This window comes from Rattus norvegicus, chromosome 12 (genome assembly GCF_021556685.1).
Source record: "Rattus norvegicus strain SHRSP/BbbUtx chromosome 12, alternate assembly SHRSP_T2T, whole genome shotgun sequence".
Taxonomy (NCBI): Eukaryota; Metazoa; Chordata; class Mammalia; order Rodentia; family Muridae; genus Rattus; species Rattus norvegicus.
Window position 1 is genome coordinate 8,311,097 of NC_141545.1, and position 17,685 is coordinate 8,328,781.

The window sequence follows — 17,685 nt, forward strand, 5'->3', positions numbered from 1 at the left end:
GACAACTTTCAAGCTTTCAGGAAGTTTGAATTTTGCAGCTTCTTGCTAGACTCTACAGTTCATAGCTTCCTAATTCACCCTACCGCAAATTTATCTATTTCACTCCTCACGCTTGTGGCAGCAAGAATTCTTATCTGCTAAGCCATCTCCCAGACGTGTTAATACTTTTGATACAAATGTTATGTGTTAGATAAGAGCAGATTAAGAAAACTACCAAGAATGAACCACATAAAATTTCTTCCAGTTGTGAAGCTTGTAACCCAAACACGCAAGACAACACCCAAGCCCACTAACTCACACAGTAGGAAGCTATTTCTTGGCCCTTTCCAGGATGTCTCTCCTATACTGCAAGTCTCACAAGCCTGCTTGCTGCAGGGATCTCCTGACTATCTTCCCGGGCTGGAACTATAGGCAGGCCACCACGCCCACTAGGTTCTTATGTGGCTTCTGGGGATCTGGAGTCAGGTTCTCCTGCTTGCAGAGCTCAGCCATCTCCACCAGGCCCTCCTTTTGAAAACGAGCTTAGGAAATTGTAGATTTCGTTATGGCATCTTCAACTTCTGCTCCCAAGAAGTGATTGTTCTCACCGCCATCCGTGAGCTGGTTTTGTTGATTCTCCTCTCTCCCTTTGTCTCCTATCTTACTGCCCACTTTGTACCCTACCCCTACTCTTTTTCCATCTGGTATACCATGTGTCCTGTTACTCTCCCTCATTCCTGGAAGTCTCTTTCCCCCTCTCCTGGTTTCCATTCTTGCACCCACACTCAACCTCTTGCTACATGCCCACCTCTAAGTCTGAGATCCGCACGTGAGACACGTCATGCTGTTTTTGACTTTGTAAGCCTGCCTCACCTTGCTTGATACACTTCCCAGATCCACCCATTTCCCTCTGCAAACTTCAGGATTTTATTTTCCTTACAGCTGAGTAAATTTCCATTGTGTAAATGTATCCCATTTCCACTATCCATCCCTCTGTTATAGATATCTTGGCCCAGACAGAAGGACAACCACTAAGAAATCTACCGACAGCACTGGCTAAGTGGCTCTGTGAGCAAAGGCATAAGCTACCGAATCTGTCCACCTGAATTCTATCTGCCGGGCTCATGCGGTGGAAGGAGAAAACTGTTAGAAATTGTCCTCTGACTTCCACGAGCTCACTGTGGTATATGCCTTCCTGCTATTAAATAAATAAACAAACTAATAAACATAATTTAGAAATTTAAAAAGAAAAGTTCTGATGACAGATGCTCACTAGGATGCGAGGAAAGGTAAGATAATCCTCTGTTGGTGGAATTGTAATTTAGCTCTACCATTACAGAAATCAATGTGGGGCTTTCTGAAAGACTTAAAATTAGGTCTATGTGTTCATTAGTTTTTTTGTCCAATTTGGCACTGGCCAGAGTGACCTGGGAAGAGGGACCCTCGGTTGATGAGTTATGTCTACCAGATTGGTTTGTGGGCATGGCTATGTGGCATCTTTTCCTGATTGCTGACTGATGTGGGAGGGCCCGGCCCACTGAGAGGGGTGGGCCTGAAAGGTATCAGAAAGGTAGCTGAACAAGGGCCTGAAAGCAATCTAGTAATCGGCGTTCTTTCGTGGTTCCTGCCGCAGCTCCTTCTTCAGTTCCCACCCGACTTCCTTCAGTAGTCAACTGTGAACAGGATGTGTAAGTAAAATAAACACCCTTTCCCCTCAAGTTGCTTTTGGTAAATATTTGATCACAATGGAAACCAAACTAGGATACACATTGGCACCAGAAGATGGGATTCTGTGATGGATCTGACTGTGATGATCTTTCGGGAGACTTGTGGAAGTCTCTGGAACATTGACCTGGAAAAACCATGGAAAACTTAGAGCTTATTGAGCTAAACCGTTGGAGACTGGAAGGTGAGGATGCTGAGGGAAGTGGAAACGAGGGAGGTCTGGAAGTGAAGTTTTAGAAGGACATTTGGCAGTCTTAAAAGACTTTATCTGGGCTCTCTGCGCAATACTTTGAATTAAGATTTTGTGGTTTCTGGTCAGCTAGGGTGGAGTCAGCTTTGATCAACAAGAGACCAGAAACACTGAAGTGAAACCTTTGCTTCACTGGGGCAATTGATGCTGGTTTGCCAGGTCTGAAAAATACCCCATAACTAACGAGAGATCAGCATCATTGAGGTGAAATCTTCTGGGAGTATTTTCTCGTGGTTAGCACACAGAAGCTGTGGTCTAGAGAGGGCCAGGGTTGCATCTTAAGCTGGCCGTAGAGCTTGGCAGTGGGTGCAAAAGCTGTAAGACTTCCAAAGAGTTATGGAGAGTGGCTGGAGCTTGCCAGTGTGAGAGGTCACGAAAGGCCATCGGGGAAGGGGCAACCACAGGATATTGGAGATGTCATAACTGTGGGATGACTACCTAGGATCGTGGCAGGTGTGAGCAGAGCTGTGCTTACGAGACAAGCAGTGGATACTCAAAATTATGGAACTGGAGAGGTGGGGCAACCCAAGTCCTGTGGAGCCCAGGTAATCATGAATAATAAAGCAGACACTGGGCACTGACCTATTTACAGTTAAATTTTGGCTTTCTTTGATCATATTGTAATTGTGTCTGGTTGTTCCCTCTTGGACCAAGACTATTTTAGGCTATTTTGGGCTATATGAGATCCCACAGTTAAGGATTGTTGGATTTTAAAAGAGGCTTTGGACTTTTAAAGGGTTGAAAAAATTGAAAGACTGTGGGACTTTTAAAGTTATATTAATTTTTTTAAAAATACTTTTCGTTTTTAAAAACATTTATTTAATGTATATGAGTACACTGTCGCTGTTTTCAGACACACCAGAGGAGGGCATCGGATCTCATTACAGATGGTTGTGAGCCACCATGTGGTTGCTGGGAATTGAACTCAGGACCTCTGGAAGAGCAATCAGTGCTCTTAACCACTGAGCCATCTCTCCAGCCCCGTTATATTAATTTTTATGTTGGGATAGTAATATGTGATCTTGGGGATAAACAAGAAAGAAAAGGTTATGGTTTAACAGTACTATGTTTATGCTGTTATGCATCAAGTTGATAAGAGGTTAGTTATACTGGTTAATTTTTCTCAACTTGACAAAGTAGAGTCCTCTGAGAAGAGTGAACCTCAGTTGAGGAATTTCTTCTATCAGATTGTCCTTGGGCATGTCTGTGTGGCATTTTCCTCATTTTTTTATTCATATAAAAAGTAGGGCATAGCCTACTGTGAGAGTTGCTACTCCTGCATAGCTGGTCTTTGGAGGTTGCTGAACACAAACCTGAGATCAAACCAATAAGCAGCATCCCCTCATGGTTTCTGCCTCCTTCCTGCTTGAATTGCTGCCCAACTTCCCTCAGTGGTCAACTAATTGGGATCTGTAAGCCAAATAAACCCTTTTCAAGCTGCTTTTGATGAGTGTTTTAGCACAGCAATAGAAGGCAAACTTGGACAATCTACCATGTGATCTAGTGAAACATTTCTGGGAATTTGCCCAAAAGACTTGATATCCTACTAGAGAGACACTTGTACATCCATGTTAACTGCTGCTCTCTTCACAAAAGCAGGAACCTGTTAAACGTCCTTAACACCTTCTGATTTCTTGCTAGGTGTCTCTGAGCTGCAGCATGGTGGTACACACGCACAATCCCAGTTTGTGGGTGTGAAGGCAGCCTGGACTACACCGTAGGAAGCTATCCTGGGGCTTAGATGAGGCCCCCATCTTACAGAAATAAAAAGGCAAAACAGAACACAACCAAAACCGCAGAAGGAATTTCATTCCACAAAAACACATGCAATCAAACACATAGTACCACTGCTTCCTGTCTGTCTCCATTATCTGCCTCAACTTCTGGTTTCAGTTCCTGTCTTTCTTCTCTGTTTCAAACTAAACAACTCCACCTGGGCTGCCTAATTATACAAACTCTGGGGTAAAAGAAAATTCCTTCTGGAGTAACCAGGGTGCCCATGCCTTGCTGGTCTGGGTGGGTTGTTTGCCCTTCATTAGTTTCTATTTTACTTTCATTACATTTGTTCCTTCAAAACAGCAAGGTAGCTCAGCAGATCAAAGTGCTTGCCGTAGGCACCAAGCCTGAGGAACTGAGTTCGAGCCTCAAGTGGAAGAAAGAAAGGATTCTAGGGAGTTGTTCCCTGACCCAAGGTGTGCCCCTGATAACCAGGGTAAATAAATAATAAAGGTTGATTCTTTCCTTTGACAGTTTTGATCACTGTCACCTTTCTGAATTCCTTAAATCTCTTTGGCCTCCTCTCCTCCCGACAAGTCATGCATGACTTTTGTTTTATTTTGTGACCTTATTATGAGTTTAACCAGGACCATCTGTGTGACCATGGGTTTGGAACTGTCAATCTCTGGAGCCTGATGGGCTCAAGGGTGGGGGTGTCACTGAAAATGATGTCTTCCCCTCCCCCAGAAAGTGACAATAGCCAATAATTCAGAAGGGAGTGGTATCAACCTGTGAGCCCCTTTAATCCACGAGTAACTATTGACAAGTCAAGTCTTTTTTTTTTTTTTTTTTCTCGGAGCTGGGGACCAAACCCAGGGCCCTGTGCTTGCTAGGCAAGTGTTCTACCACTGAGCTAAATCCCCAACCCCCGACAAGTCAAGTCTTTTGCACGCCTAGTGCAGATAACTTCTGTTGGTCATGACTGCAGTTGACTGTGAAATGCCAAGGAGACAGCATTTCACAGTCTTTCTCCCAATCTTCTTGCTCTTAAAATCTTCTGGGATGATTCCTGGGCCTCCAAGGCAGAAGTGGCGGGAGTGTTGATGATGCAGGGACTGCGGGAATCTGTTTGGCAGGTTTATTTTCATTAAGTTAAGCACTAACTGCAATGGTCACCGTTGGCTGTTGAAAGGGTCTAGATTTTAGACTCTAGAAGCACCCAAGAGATGAGCCTCCAGGCACATCTGTGTGAAGGTTTCTAGATCAGGTTAACTGAGGTGGGAAGACCCACCCTGACTGTGGGTGGCACCATTCTGTGGGGGTGGGTCTTAGACTGAATGTAGAAAGTAAGCTGATGTTCATTATTCTTTGCTTCCCAACTGTGGACCCATGTGACCATTTCCTCAGGCTCCCATTACCATTGCTTTCCAGCCATGCCGCACTGAACTCTTGAACTGTGAGGAAGAGTAAATCTTTCTTTACTTTAGCTGCTTATTGGGTATTTTGTTGAAACAATGGAAAAAGTAACTAATGCCTACAATCCCATCATGATGCTATCGGGAACCTGGCCAAAGCTGAACCACGTTGTTTGGACCTTTTAACCTTCCAGAAATGGACCAAACTTCTTTACGTTGGGGTCAAATTTAACATTTCAATTTTTAATATCTATTTGCTTATCATTTTTGGGTGGTTTACATGTGTGTGTGAAACACATGTGTGGATGCGTGTGTATGGACACACTCCTGAATGAAGGTGCATATGGAAGCCAGAGGTTAGTGTCAAGTGTTTTACTTGCTCCTTATTTTCTCACCTCACCTTATTGTTTTGAGAAGGTCACTAAACTGGAGAGCCCACCATTCTACCTACACTGGCTGGCTGCAAACCCCCAGGGTCCATTATTTCATCTCCCCAGCACTGGGCTTACAGATGCGTACTGATGTGTCTGGTTTTTATGTGGGTTCAGGGGATCTTGGCTCAGGTCCTCACACTGTACAGTAAACTATTTTCTTATTGAACCACCCCTTACCCCTTCTCTTTTCTCTACAATGTGGGCAGCCTTAGGTATTTTGCTTGTGTAATGAAAAAAAGGTGAATTCACGAATCAAAAGGGCTCAGTGGTTAAGATCAGTTTCTGCTCGTTCAGAAGACCAGAGTTTATTTCCCAGCACTCACAATGGGTGGCTCACAACCACACATAACTGTTGATGCTCTCTTCTGGCCTCCACAGACACCTTAATTAATACATACATGGGTAAAATCTGCATACAACACCCTGCCCCAAGATGAATTATAAATAAATTAGTAAAAATCTTCACTAGACATTGGTTTTTGGATTTTCCAGGTCCCAGAACCAAGTAAATTTCAGTTCTTTACAAACGATACAGTCTCAGGTGTTTTGTTACAGCAAGAGAAATTTGTAAAAGAATAACCATAGAAGCTTAATTTATATTAATTCATATGTAAGCAATATAAACATCCACCCACAGGTACTCAGATAAATTGTGGTCCAGTCACTCAGTGGAGAACGACACAGCAATACAAAAGGCAACGCTCAGAAACATGCCAAAGTGTCTAGAGACAATAGACGATGTTTCCTATATGGTTCAGTGTATACATTGAAAGACCCCCGAAGGGAGCCCCCCACTCAAGTCTCGGGAAAGACGCGCACCCAGTAGGACACAGACACCGACCTGCTGTAATCACACGAGGAAGATTTATTGTGAGCGAGATGAAACGAGAGCTCAGGCCAGCATGCTGGGGTCGAGACTCATACGCCACACAGGGAGTAGAGGAGTTCGACCCCGACCTGAATTTTCACAGAGCTTATAAAGGAAAAAACCACAAACCAGGGGGATCAAGAGGGAGGGAGGAGGGGAATTCCAAAACCACAAACTGCCCATACATTTAGGTCATATGCTAGTCATGTGTAACACTAGGCAACACACCCAGGACTTTGTGACATTGTGATTAGGGGTAGTGACATTTTCAGGGCCATTGGACCATTGTGGCTGTTCCAGGAAACTTTTCATGCAAGAATGTTCCGGGAACCATTGTACAGCAAGGGAGGGGCGAAAAGTTCATGTTCTCACAGACCCTACCTCTTCTTTTTGGGTAGCTAGGCGGCTTATTATTAATTTTTAATCCTTCATTCCCCACTTCTTTTTTTGTTAATAGTTCTAATCCTAGAACTTCATGGAGAACTCAGCTTCATCTAGCATAACAGCTTGGTATTGTAGTCTTAACATGAGGATTCTAACCTGGACACTATCCAAGCCTATCCACCAAGGTCATGACTAGCTTTTAGAACTTCTAAGCTTATACGGACTGTGATCCCTGAGGCACAGTCCCAAGAAGTGTTAAGAGTACTAACATATGCAATGTTACATCATTTGTAATGGAAATCAAGCCTATCCCACACCTATCTTGATAGAACCCAGGACAAACATGACTGAATTTCCCTCTAGGTCCCAGCTCTCAGCCCCAACAGCTAGTACACGGCTGGTGAGGGCTGAGAATTGACAGCTGTCAGGGTGGTCAGCAGCACCAGGTACGGTCCTTTCCAGCGAGGCTCGAGTGTCTGGACTCAGTGTAGCTGCAACCTGGAACTGATGGGATGTCTCAGGGGTCTCCGGGGCATAGGCTGCTGTCAGCTGTGAGCAGATTTCTTTCTGTATCACCTGTAGGTCTTTTAGCCTGGCACACAAATCATTATTACTATGGCACTATGACATGTTGGTTCAGTAACATCATCTAATACAGTCAGGGGGGCTGAGGCCCCATATAAGATCTCAAAGGGGGTAAGGCTGAATCTGGAAGGGGTATTTCTTGCTCTGAAGAGAGCAAGAAGGAAGGAGTGTCACCCAGTCTGTGCCAGTCTCCATGGTTAATTTGGTCAGGGTCTCTTTTAGAGTTCTATTTATTTACCCTACCTGTCCTGAACTTTGAGGTCTGTAAATACAATGTAATTTCCAATTGACCTCTAAATACTTGGCCACACCCTGGCTTACCTTGGCAACGAAAGTAGGGCCGCTGTCTGACCAGATTACCTTGGGCATTCCAAATCGGAGATTTCTTCCAGTATCTTCTTGATGATTGCAGAGGCCGTCTCTTGTTTGGTGAGGAAAGCTTCTATCTATTCCTGAAAAAGTATCTACAAGCACTAGGAGATACTTGTGATTATATTTTTCTGGTTTTATCTCAGTGAAGTTCACTTCGACTTTTCACCAAACTCTCTAGGTCTCTTTGCCCTGTTTGCTTGCTAAGCATTCACTTATTGACATACCTTATACTTTCTACTGTCTCTCTGGCTAAAATCTTAAAGTCTATTACATACACTTAACTACTTGGACAAACTTTTTATCTCCTAATTGAGTCCATTTCTGTATTTGGCAAAGTGAGTCTTTTCTTTGTTCTCTGGGAAGTATAGCTTTCCCCTCAATGTGCCATTGTCCTTTATCTTTTAAGCAATTTGGGCCTTTTCTAAGTGAGGCCATCCCTTAGTCCGATCCCAGTTCCCAGTGGCTGTCTCTTGCAGGCCTGCAACCAGGATGGGCTCCTGCATAACCATTTTTCGAGCCACTTTATCTGCTTCGTTATTGCCCCATGTCACTGAATCTCTTCCCTCCTGATATCCTGAGCAATGAATAGTACTCACAGTTGTTGGCTTCACCAGGGCATCCAAGAGATGGTAAAGGCATCTGCAGTGCTGATGTACTGGGGGGGTAGAGGTTCAGTCATCCCAGATGACATTGTGTTGTCCACCATGGCAGCACCCACTTGTCTCTGACCTTCATTCATGAAGAGAACTGTTCCCGTCTGTGGACAAGGTCCTCGGCTTTCAGCAGGGGTCAATCAGCCAGTCGCAGAGGTCTTTCCTCCACCCATGGGCTTCTGCCAGTACTTGACACTCGTGCTGTGGTGGCTCCAGGTCCGGATTGGGCAGCAAGGTGACCAGATTGTCCCCAACCGGTGGAGAATCTAGTCCATGGCAGCTGACCAGTGGTCCCATCTTTTGGGACACTCTATTCAAAGGCAGAACATCAGCCACTCTATCACAGTTTAAGTCCTGGATTGGGTGATAATTGTTAGTGCCCGGCTGGCAGGAGTGATATGTTCCAAGTAGAACAGCGCTAAGCCATTCGTCTCCCAGCATCAGGTACTGGTGCACTGAGACAGGTCTTAAGCTCCGCATACACAGTCTGTAGATATGCATACACATGGCCTCACCCAGCCATTTCAGCCCACGCAAGCCATTTTGGAGAGCAATTTTCTCATGAGCAAGGGATAGGGGCAGTCAGGGATGACTATGAACTAGTGGGTTACCCGGCCCACGCCAAGGTCCACTGTTCTTCGGGCAGTCCATAAGTATTGTTTGTTGCCAGTAGGCCCCTGTACCCAAGGTCTTTGGATATTGGCCCACTGGAGGGGGGCATAGGAGCACAGAGCATTGGGTCCCTGCATCCACACTTCCCTTCTATCTCTGTACATAGCCAGCACTCTAGGACCAAGAGGTTCTCCAGTGTCCCCTCTTGTTCTTTCTGGGGCAGTCCCTGACCCAGTGTCTTTTTTTTTTTCTTTGCATTAGGCACACTGATCTTTAGCCAGGAATTCTCTTCTGTTGCCAGGTACTGTCTTCCTAGGTTCCCTAACTACTGTGGCCAGTATATGTTCCTCTCTTGTCTTTTATCTCTCTTTAGCTCTCTAGCTTCCTCTTCTTTTAGTCTCTTTTCTTCCCTAGCTTCCTGCACTCTTTACCTCTTTCTTTCTTTCTTTCTTTCTTTCTTTTTTTTCTTTTCAGTCTCTCTGCATCTTCTTCTACAGCTATTAGGTGCTGTCCACTTTTCTGCACAGACCCTGAACCATGCATCAACTTACAATAACTCTCTCAGCGACTTAGCTTAACCCTTCAAGTTTCTGTAACTTTCTCTTCATATCTTTTCCTTATCTTAGCCAGATTGGTGGGGCATTTTCCAGCCCCTAGGAGACCCACCCTTGGAGCCTGGGGGCAGACCTGGAGCACTCCCTACCTTCAGGGGTATGAAGAGAGCAGGCAGAAGTGAGGGCCTTCTATGCATGTTGGAACCCTTTTTTTTTTTTTTTTCTGGCCTCTAGTAGGATTCCGTCTTTCCTCAGTGGTAAAGAAGACCTGTAACAGTTACTAACAAGCATATCAAATGGGATGGTGAGAAAACAAGAGAATCTTGAGAATAGAGTCTACCGAAGAGGGCAAACAGCATTTAGTCACACAGCTAAACCAGGAGGCCTTTCTTGGAACAAAAAGGCCATTGTCAGTGTCAGCTCCATGGCTTTGCCTCTCAAGAGAACCAGCCTCCAAATGACACTAGGCTTCTAGTAACAACTAATAACAAAAGGATGGAGAGATGGTTAGAACCTGGGTGCTAGATGCCAGGGGGCTGATAAAAGAATTGTAACCAGTTCACCTGGGGCTATCAGGACCTCAGTAGTAGCCCTTTACCAAACTGTCTCACTGGGTTTAAAGGGGCCAAGGAAAAGAAAACATTAATCCTGACCTTGGCTACCGCCAAGTAATTTAGTGCTGGAGACTGACTCCTCCCTTGGAATAAAGACAGCAGATAAGGCAGGCTTCCTTAAAGAACTTCTCTAAATGAGTGCTCTCCTACTGTGAGCAAATGTCAGAAATTCCTTTCCTATTCTTGTTTTCCTTATAGCCCCACCTAGCTCTCAGCCTTTTTAGATTATTCTTCTTGTAGCATTTCTAACACAGCCTGTCCCTTTTTTTTTTTTTTTTTTTTTTTTTTTTTTTTTTTTTTTTTGCCTGTTAACAGCATTTTTGATCTTTTAGGCAGTTATGCACTAAGTGTCATACCGGCTGAAACTCCGCCTTTAAGATTCTTTGCTCCCAAGCAAAATTTAAATCTTTCCCAGTTCATCACAGCTGGCTGCGAGCATAAGCACAGATAAAACACTATGTTTTTGTTTTGTTTTTCTTTCCTTTTTTCAGAGCTGGGGACCGAACCCAGGGCCTTGCGCTTGCTAGGCAAGAGCTCTACCACTGAGCTAAATCCCCAACCCCCAAAACACTATGTTTTAAAAATTAACTTTGGCTATCAACCAACACACTGCCACTAGAGCGGGGTCTACAAAATTAAGTTTCTTACTAAGCATTAAGGGGACCAAGTAAAACTCTTCAACGAACAAAGCAAACAGTTTCATGATTTCAAACACAGTCGTCAGTCCAAGATTTTAAACACGGTCGTCAGTCCAAATTCAAACACGAAACAAAAGTCAAAAAAACACTGGACAATACCACAGAAAACAATCCAGACAAACAAGACCAAGACAAAGCATCCTATAACCAATTTCCACAGATGCCTGGTACCTTCAGTACCTGGCCCAAACTGCAGCTTAACCTTAGCTGCTTCCGGGATACCAAACACAGAAACAGAATACAGACAACAGACACTAACACATCTAAGCACACTTGTCCGTGCCTATACTTAAATAGGCAGCCGAACTCGACCTCCAAAGTCACAGTCAGATCTTTTTGACTGTCCGTTGCCGGGTCCTCCCGACAAAATTCGGCTCGAGGAACGTTTCTCACGCGTCCCAGAGCCAGGACCCAACAAAGGCTGACTCGTGGAACGTCTCTCACGAGTCCCAGAGCCTGCGCGATTGGGGCGTCCCCCGGTGCGCTTTCTAAAAAGGAAAAAAAGAAAGAAAAAGACTATTCGGAGTAGGAATCCTTCATCTACTCACAGGCGCCATTTCGGGGTGGGGAACCTTCTTCCACCCGTGCACAGGGCAGGAAACCTTCTTCTGCCCAGACAGTGCACTAAGACTCTCGTGCACAGGGCAGGAATCCTTCATCTGCCCAGACAGTGCACTAAGACCTTAAACCGGTACCGAAAAACACAGACTACAGGACTTAATTCACACACACTCACACACACGAGCACAAACAAAAGAGAAAAAAAAAAACAAAACCGACGTCGACTTCGTGTCGACCAGAGGCACTGAAACTGATCGGCAGGTCGCAGACCTTGCCTAACAAACCGGTCGTCAAGGAGTAAAGTCTCCTCTGGACCTATCAGATGGGGTTCACCAGGCGTCCCTGGTCCCCCCTTGTCCTCCTGGGACGTCTCCCAGGGCGAACGGACGGTGGGTACCTGGACACGTCTATCCCTATCCACCCCGCTCTCCTTCCTGGAGCGCGGTCTCACTGAGCGTCCGCAAAACCGAAACAGCGATCGCACCAGATTCCCAGACAGAACATAGACACAGACCCAGACACAGCGCTGAGATAAAACAGAGAATCTTACCTCCAAGTGGGTCTAGGACCCCTGGGTGGTCGCGCAGATCCCGGACGAGCCCCCAAATGAAAGACCCCCGAAGGGAGCCCCCCACTCAAGTCTCGGGAAAGACGCGCACCCAGTAGGACACAGACACCGACCTGCTGTAATCACACGAGGAAGATTTATTGTGAGCGAGATGAAACGAGAGCTCAGGCCAGCATGCTGGGGTCGAGACTCATACGCCACACAGGGAGTAGAGGAGTTCGACCCCGACCTGAATTTTCACAGAGCTTATAAAGGAAAAAACCACAAACCAGGGGGATCAAGAGGGAGGGAGGAGGGGAATTCCAAAACCACAAACTGCCCATACATTTAGGTCATATGCTAGTCATGTGTAACACTAGGCAACACACCCAGGACTTTGTGACATTGTGATTAGGGGTAGTGACATTTTCAGGGCCATTGGACCATTGTGGCCGGAGGCTATGGGTCATTGTGGCTGTTCCAGGAAACTTTTCATGCAAGAATGTTCCGGGAACCATTGTACAGCAAGGGAGGGGCGAAAAGTTCATGTTCTCACAGACCCTACCTCTTCTTTTTGGGTAGCTAGGCGGCTTATTATTAATTTTTAATCCTTCACATGTCATAAACTCAGAGTATGTGGAGTGTGAGAGTGTGTGTTCATGGGTGTGTGTGTGTGTGTAAGTGCTTGTTTCAGTTTATTCCTCTGCTGAGTGACAAGACACTGACCCCAACCAACTTGGATCAGGAAAGGGTTACCTCAGTTTGCAGGTCCCACCACTGAGAGAAGTCAGGGTGTCCCCGCCAGCGGGGACCCAGTTATTCAGGGTCCCGAAGAGGCTTTCTACCTGTGGGCCAAAATGGGGGTGAAGAGAAGAAGGAGACCAAGCAAAAGTTCTCTTGTCAAGGTCTCGTTTATTGAGAGGAATGTACAGCATTTAAAGCTCTGAGGCAGGAATAGAAGCGGGAACTGAAGCTTAGGGTGGGGGAGTTTGGGAAGTGCCCAAGGATATAAGGTGAATCACTACACTGCAAGATATCCTCCTATAACAAAGAGGCAACAGTCTTCTGGGGACATGTTCTTTGAAAAGGTCGAACCCTTCTTAGGAATCTGCTCAGGGACATCCGGTGTTTTGCTCAGGCTGAAACATCCTGTCATTGCTCCCAGGGTCTTCCTGGGAGAGGCTCTTAGTTCAACAATCTCAAGTCTGTATGGCAGTCATTTCAAGGTTAAACCTCTGTGGCCATGCAGCCCAGAGTCAAGTAGCCACCTTGAGCTATGCAGTCACAAAGCGGCTAGGCCCAAATCCAATACGGCTCACTACATCAGGGTAGGAGCACAAGGCAGAAACCAGAAGCAGAAACTGAAGCAGAGGCCCATGGAGGAGTGCTACTCACTGGCTTGCTCCCCAGGCCTTGTTTGGCCTGTTTTCTTATGGCTCCTGGGACCACTGGCCCAGGGTGGCACTACGGATGGTGGGTTAAACCCTCCCATGTCAATTGTCAATCAATAAAATATCCCACAGACATGCTCAGAGACCGGTACAATGGAGGTAACTCCTCAGTTGAGGTTCTTTCTCCCAGGAGACTCTAGTTTGTGGTTACAGTGTACATGTGAGCTTATGTGTGTGGAGGTCAGAGGTCAACTTCAGATGCTATTCCTCGGAAGTCGTCTACTTTGGTGTTTGAGACATTGTCTCTTCCAGACTTGGAGCTCATTGGATAGGCTATGCTGGCTGACCAGCAAGCTCTAAGGATCCCCCTGTCTCCATCTCCTAGCTACTACTACTGCCCATTTGGGTCCTGATGCATCCTTTTTGAAAGAAGAAATTACTTTGACAAGATATTTTCTCTTTGTGTCCTAGTTAGGGTTTTACTGCTGTGAACAGACACCATGACCAAGGCAACTCTTATAAGGACAACATTTAATTGGGGTTGACTTACAGGTTCAGAGGTTGTCCATTATCATCAAGGTGAGAGCAGGGCAGCATCCAGGCAGGTATGGTACAGGAGAAGCTGAGAGTTCTACATTTTCAACTGAAGGCTGCTAGAATACTGACTCTCAGTCAGCTAGGGTGATTGTCTTAAAGCCCACACCCACGATGCCATGCTTACTCCAAAAGGGCCACACCTATTCAAACAGGGCAACACCTAATAGTGCCACTCCCTGGGCCGATGTACAAACCATCATACTTTGTTTATTTGTTCCTTTGTGAGACCCTGAGATTATTCTTTTCCAACAATTTTGGGCATATTCTATATGTTGATATCCATTCGCAATAGTATTCTGATTCCTTCCATTGGGGAGGGCGCATTCCATCCCTTTGTAGTCTTGTGCATATTGGGTGACTGACATTCAATAGGGTCAATAAAGATCCAAAGATAGAACATCTCTTGGCAACGAGGGATGGTCCAAGAAAACACTGATGTGATCAGTTACTCCTGCTCAAGACCTCCAGTCTGCTCAGAGACTCCCTATGTCTATGTCACAGATCTAAGTCACAGATCTGTCTGATCTTGGCCCTGGCTGTGCTCAGGCTGCGTAAAATGGTGCCAAGGTCACCGTCTTCTTCCTCTGTTTCTTTGGTTTGCTTTTTTGGGTCCACGTTCCTAGGCCACATGTATTGTCTTTTTCTAACCTGGCGCTTTTTAATTTTTTAATCTGTGAGAGGTGTGGATCTCACAGAGACTTGGCCCCTTGGGGGATAGGCTCATCTTACCCAAATCACCATAAGCTTATGCAGCTGTGAGAAAGCCATCATCCATGCTGGATGAAGACTTCCAGAGGGGACTGATTTGGGGTTGTCTATCCATCTGTTAGTAACCTCTTATCTATGCTGATGAGTAAGCCCAGGAAACTCAATGGCTCCCCATAAGTAAGTTCAAAGAACTCATTGGTTCTCTAGGATGAATGTCAGTGAATCAAACCTTGATTTATCATTTGGACTTCGTAAGGAAAGGGTAGTTGCTTAGTTACTCCCCTCTCAAATTCTCACAACAGATGGTAAATTCATTAGTTACTATGTTTCATAATATAAAAAATAAGCTAGAAGGCTTATCTGGGTTATTAAGGTCTGAATAAGTTATTTTTTTTAAAGGTTTATTTATTTATTATACAGTACACTGTAGCTGTCTTCAGACACCAGAAGAGGGCATCAGATCTCATTACAGATGGTTGTGAGCCACCATGTGGTTGCTGGGATTTGAACTCAGGACCTCTGGGAGAGTAGTCAGTGCTCTTAACCACTGAGTCATCTCTCCGGCCCCTGAGTAAGTTATTTAAGGTATGTAAAAGATGAGACTTTGACGTGCTATGCATGATATTAAAGTTTCTAGGTTTAAGGTTCAGGACATTGATGTCAAAGTTCAACACATTGAACTTTGCTTAAATCAATGGAGTTAAAAGTTTTTGTCTTTTTCCCCAAGCTTTATCTAAGTGTTACATAATAATTAAAAGTACGAGACTGGTGTAACGGAACTACTGAGTGTTCAGTAACCCTACTAGAAGGCTACACTGATCTGATTAGAAGGATTAAAAGGGAAACTATTGTTCCCCTTTCCCTCCAAAGTCATCTATGTCCCAGAGGTAGACTATCCCTCAAAATGTTCTATAACTCCTCTTCATGGAGGCCATGGAGACCCTACCAATGACTCTAATCACTGTCCATTCTATAAAGAGGAGGGTTGGCACAGAGAAAATTATGTTTCCAAGTGGTCAAGCAAGGCCTCTGACTTATCTTCACACAGATAGAACAGCTGAAAAGCCTAGAGTTCTTTCAAGTCCCAGTGACTCTGAAGGACAAGGTCCTTAACTGACCATGACAGTTAAATAAAAGCAGTTCATTTTCTCCAATTATGTGGTCTTAAATGCCTGACAGAAAAGAACAACCAGAGACTGAAATGTCTGGTGTTTCTGTTATAGTCCAGGAGGTTGCACTCCCCAGGGACTAGGCATAAACACACGTGAGACGACTGTATATCAGTAATGGCTACCTTCTTCACAAGGAGAACGCTGCCAAGATATAAGAGACTTAGGACTCTGGATCGATTCTTCACTGTAGTGAGCACTTACCTGGAACCCAGACAGACAGGTCCACTATTGTTTAACTTAAAAAACAAATGATGCTTAAATTTCTTCACTAGAAGCCATCCGAGAGGGATGATTCTAGCCCCTCCAACCATGATCGCAGCATCTGAAAGCATTCCGGAGACCACCCTTAGAAGCCAAAGCGAAACCATATTGGGCCCAGTAGATGGAGGCTTTTGGGAGCCTATCAAACTATTCTGATGGACTTTGATTTGGACACCTAAAAAGTATCTCTGTCCTGTCTCTCCTGTTCCCTGCCTCGGACTTTTGATGCTAAGAACTTCTGCCTTCATTTCTCCTTCACTTCTCTGTCCAGGCACTAGGAAAAGGCCTCTTTTCCTCCCCACACCTTAGAGTTATACAAATGGAACCATCAACACAGTCTGGGGTCTTTTAGATAGGCCCGCTGGAGGGATACTCTGGCTGACATGCCCAGTGATTCCTTCCAGCTGGAAAAAACCAGAGTGGCCATCGTCCTGAATCCACAATGGCAGTTAAGGTTACCTCTTGAAATTGGGGTGTATGATTTAAATATTGTATAGTGAAGAGCCGAGAATTGTGGGAAACCTTTTATTATCAAAGGTAATCAATCAGCCTGATAGGGGTCCACATTTTCTGAACCTCCACCAATGGGATGAGATGTAGTCATCACGTATATCAGAGATAAAAGACAGAGGCCATTTTGAGCAAGTACGCTGGTGCTAGCCCAGTTTTGGTACTAGCACACCCTTCCTGGAAAGTAAATTACAAAGTGTGTCCCTCTGTGGGATACAGAGGTCATTCTTTCCCAGAAGAGATCCAGATAAATGTTTTCAAACATTTATTGATTCTCTCCCTCTCCCTCTCTCCTCCCCCTCTCCTCTCTCCCTCCCTCTCCCTCTCTCCTCCCCCTCCCCCTCCTCTCTCTCTCTCCCTCTCCCTCCCTCTCCCTCTCCCTCTCTCCTCCCCCTCCCCCTCCTCTCTCTCCCTCTCTCTTCCCCTCCCCCTCCCCCTCCTCTCTCTTTCTCTCCCCCTCTCCCTCTCCCTCTCTCCTCCCCCCCTCTCTCCCCCTCTCTCTCTCCCTCTCCCTCCCTCTCCCTCTCTCCTCCCCCTCCCTCTCCTCTCTCTCTCTCCCTCCCCCTCCTCTCTCTCCCTCTCTCTTCCCCTCCCCCTCCCCCTCCTCTCTCTTTCTCTCCCCCTCTCCCTCTCCCTCTCTCCTCCCCCCCTCTCTCCCCCTCTCTCTCTCCCTCTCCCTCCCTCTCCCTCTCTCCTCCCCCTCCCTCTCCTCTCTCTCTCTCTCTCTCTCTCTCTCCCTCTCTCCTCCCCCTCCCTCTCCTCTCTCCCTCTCTCCTCCCCCTCCCCCTCCCCCTCCTCTCTCTCTCTTTCTCTCCCCCTCTCCCTCTCCTTCTCTCCTCCCCCCCTCCCCCTCCTCTCTCTCTCTTTCTCTCCCCCTCTCCCTCTCCCTCTCTCCTCCCTCTCCTCTCTCTCTCTCCCTCTCCCCTCCCCCTCCTCTCTCTCTCTCTCTCTCTCTCTCTCTCTCTCTCTCTCTCTCGATAGCTCCAATGGGGGGATACAGGAAGATGGAGCAGCTCCTACACTGTGTCTAGGGAGGCAGGCAGGGGATCAGGTGATCAAGGTTTCAGAGCAGTGATTTT

General features: G+C 45.9%; 1 long non-coding RNA gene across 16 annotated transcripts in view; it reads left to right on the top strand.

The window, feature by feature from the left end:
- Positions 1 to 1,519: 1,519 nt before the first annotated feature.
- Positions 1,520 to 17,685, top strand: part of LOC148002098 (uncharacterized) — a 158,037-nt gene continuing 141,871 nt past the window's right edge. For 13 of the 16 annotated variants that reach the window (XR_015634515.1, XR_015634516.1, XR_015634518.1 and 10 more), the window contains exon 1: positions 1,544 to 1,667. This is a non-coding gene — a long non-coding RNA (uncharacterized LOC148002098). Of the gene's footprint in view, positions 1,668 to 2,160; positions 2,500 to 17,685 lie in introns of those variants that run through there. The other 3 variants (XR_015634529.1, XR_015634527.1, XR_015634526.1) reach the window with 2 other exon arrangements.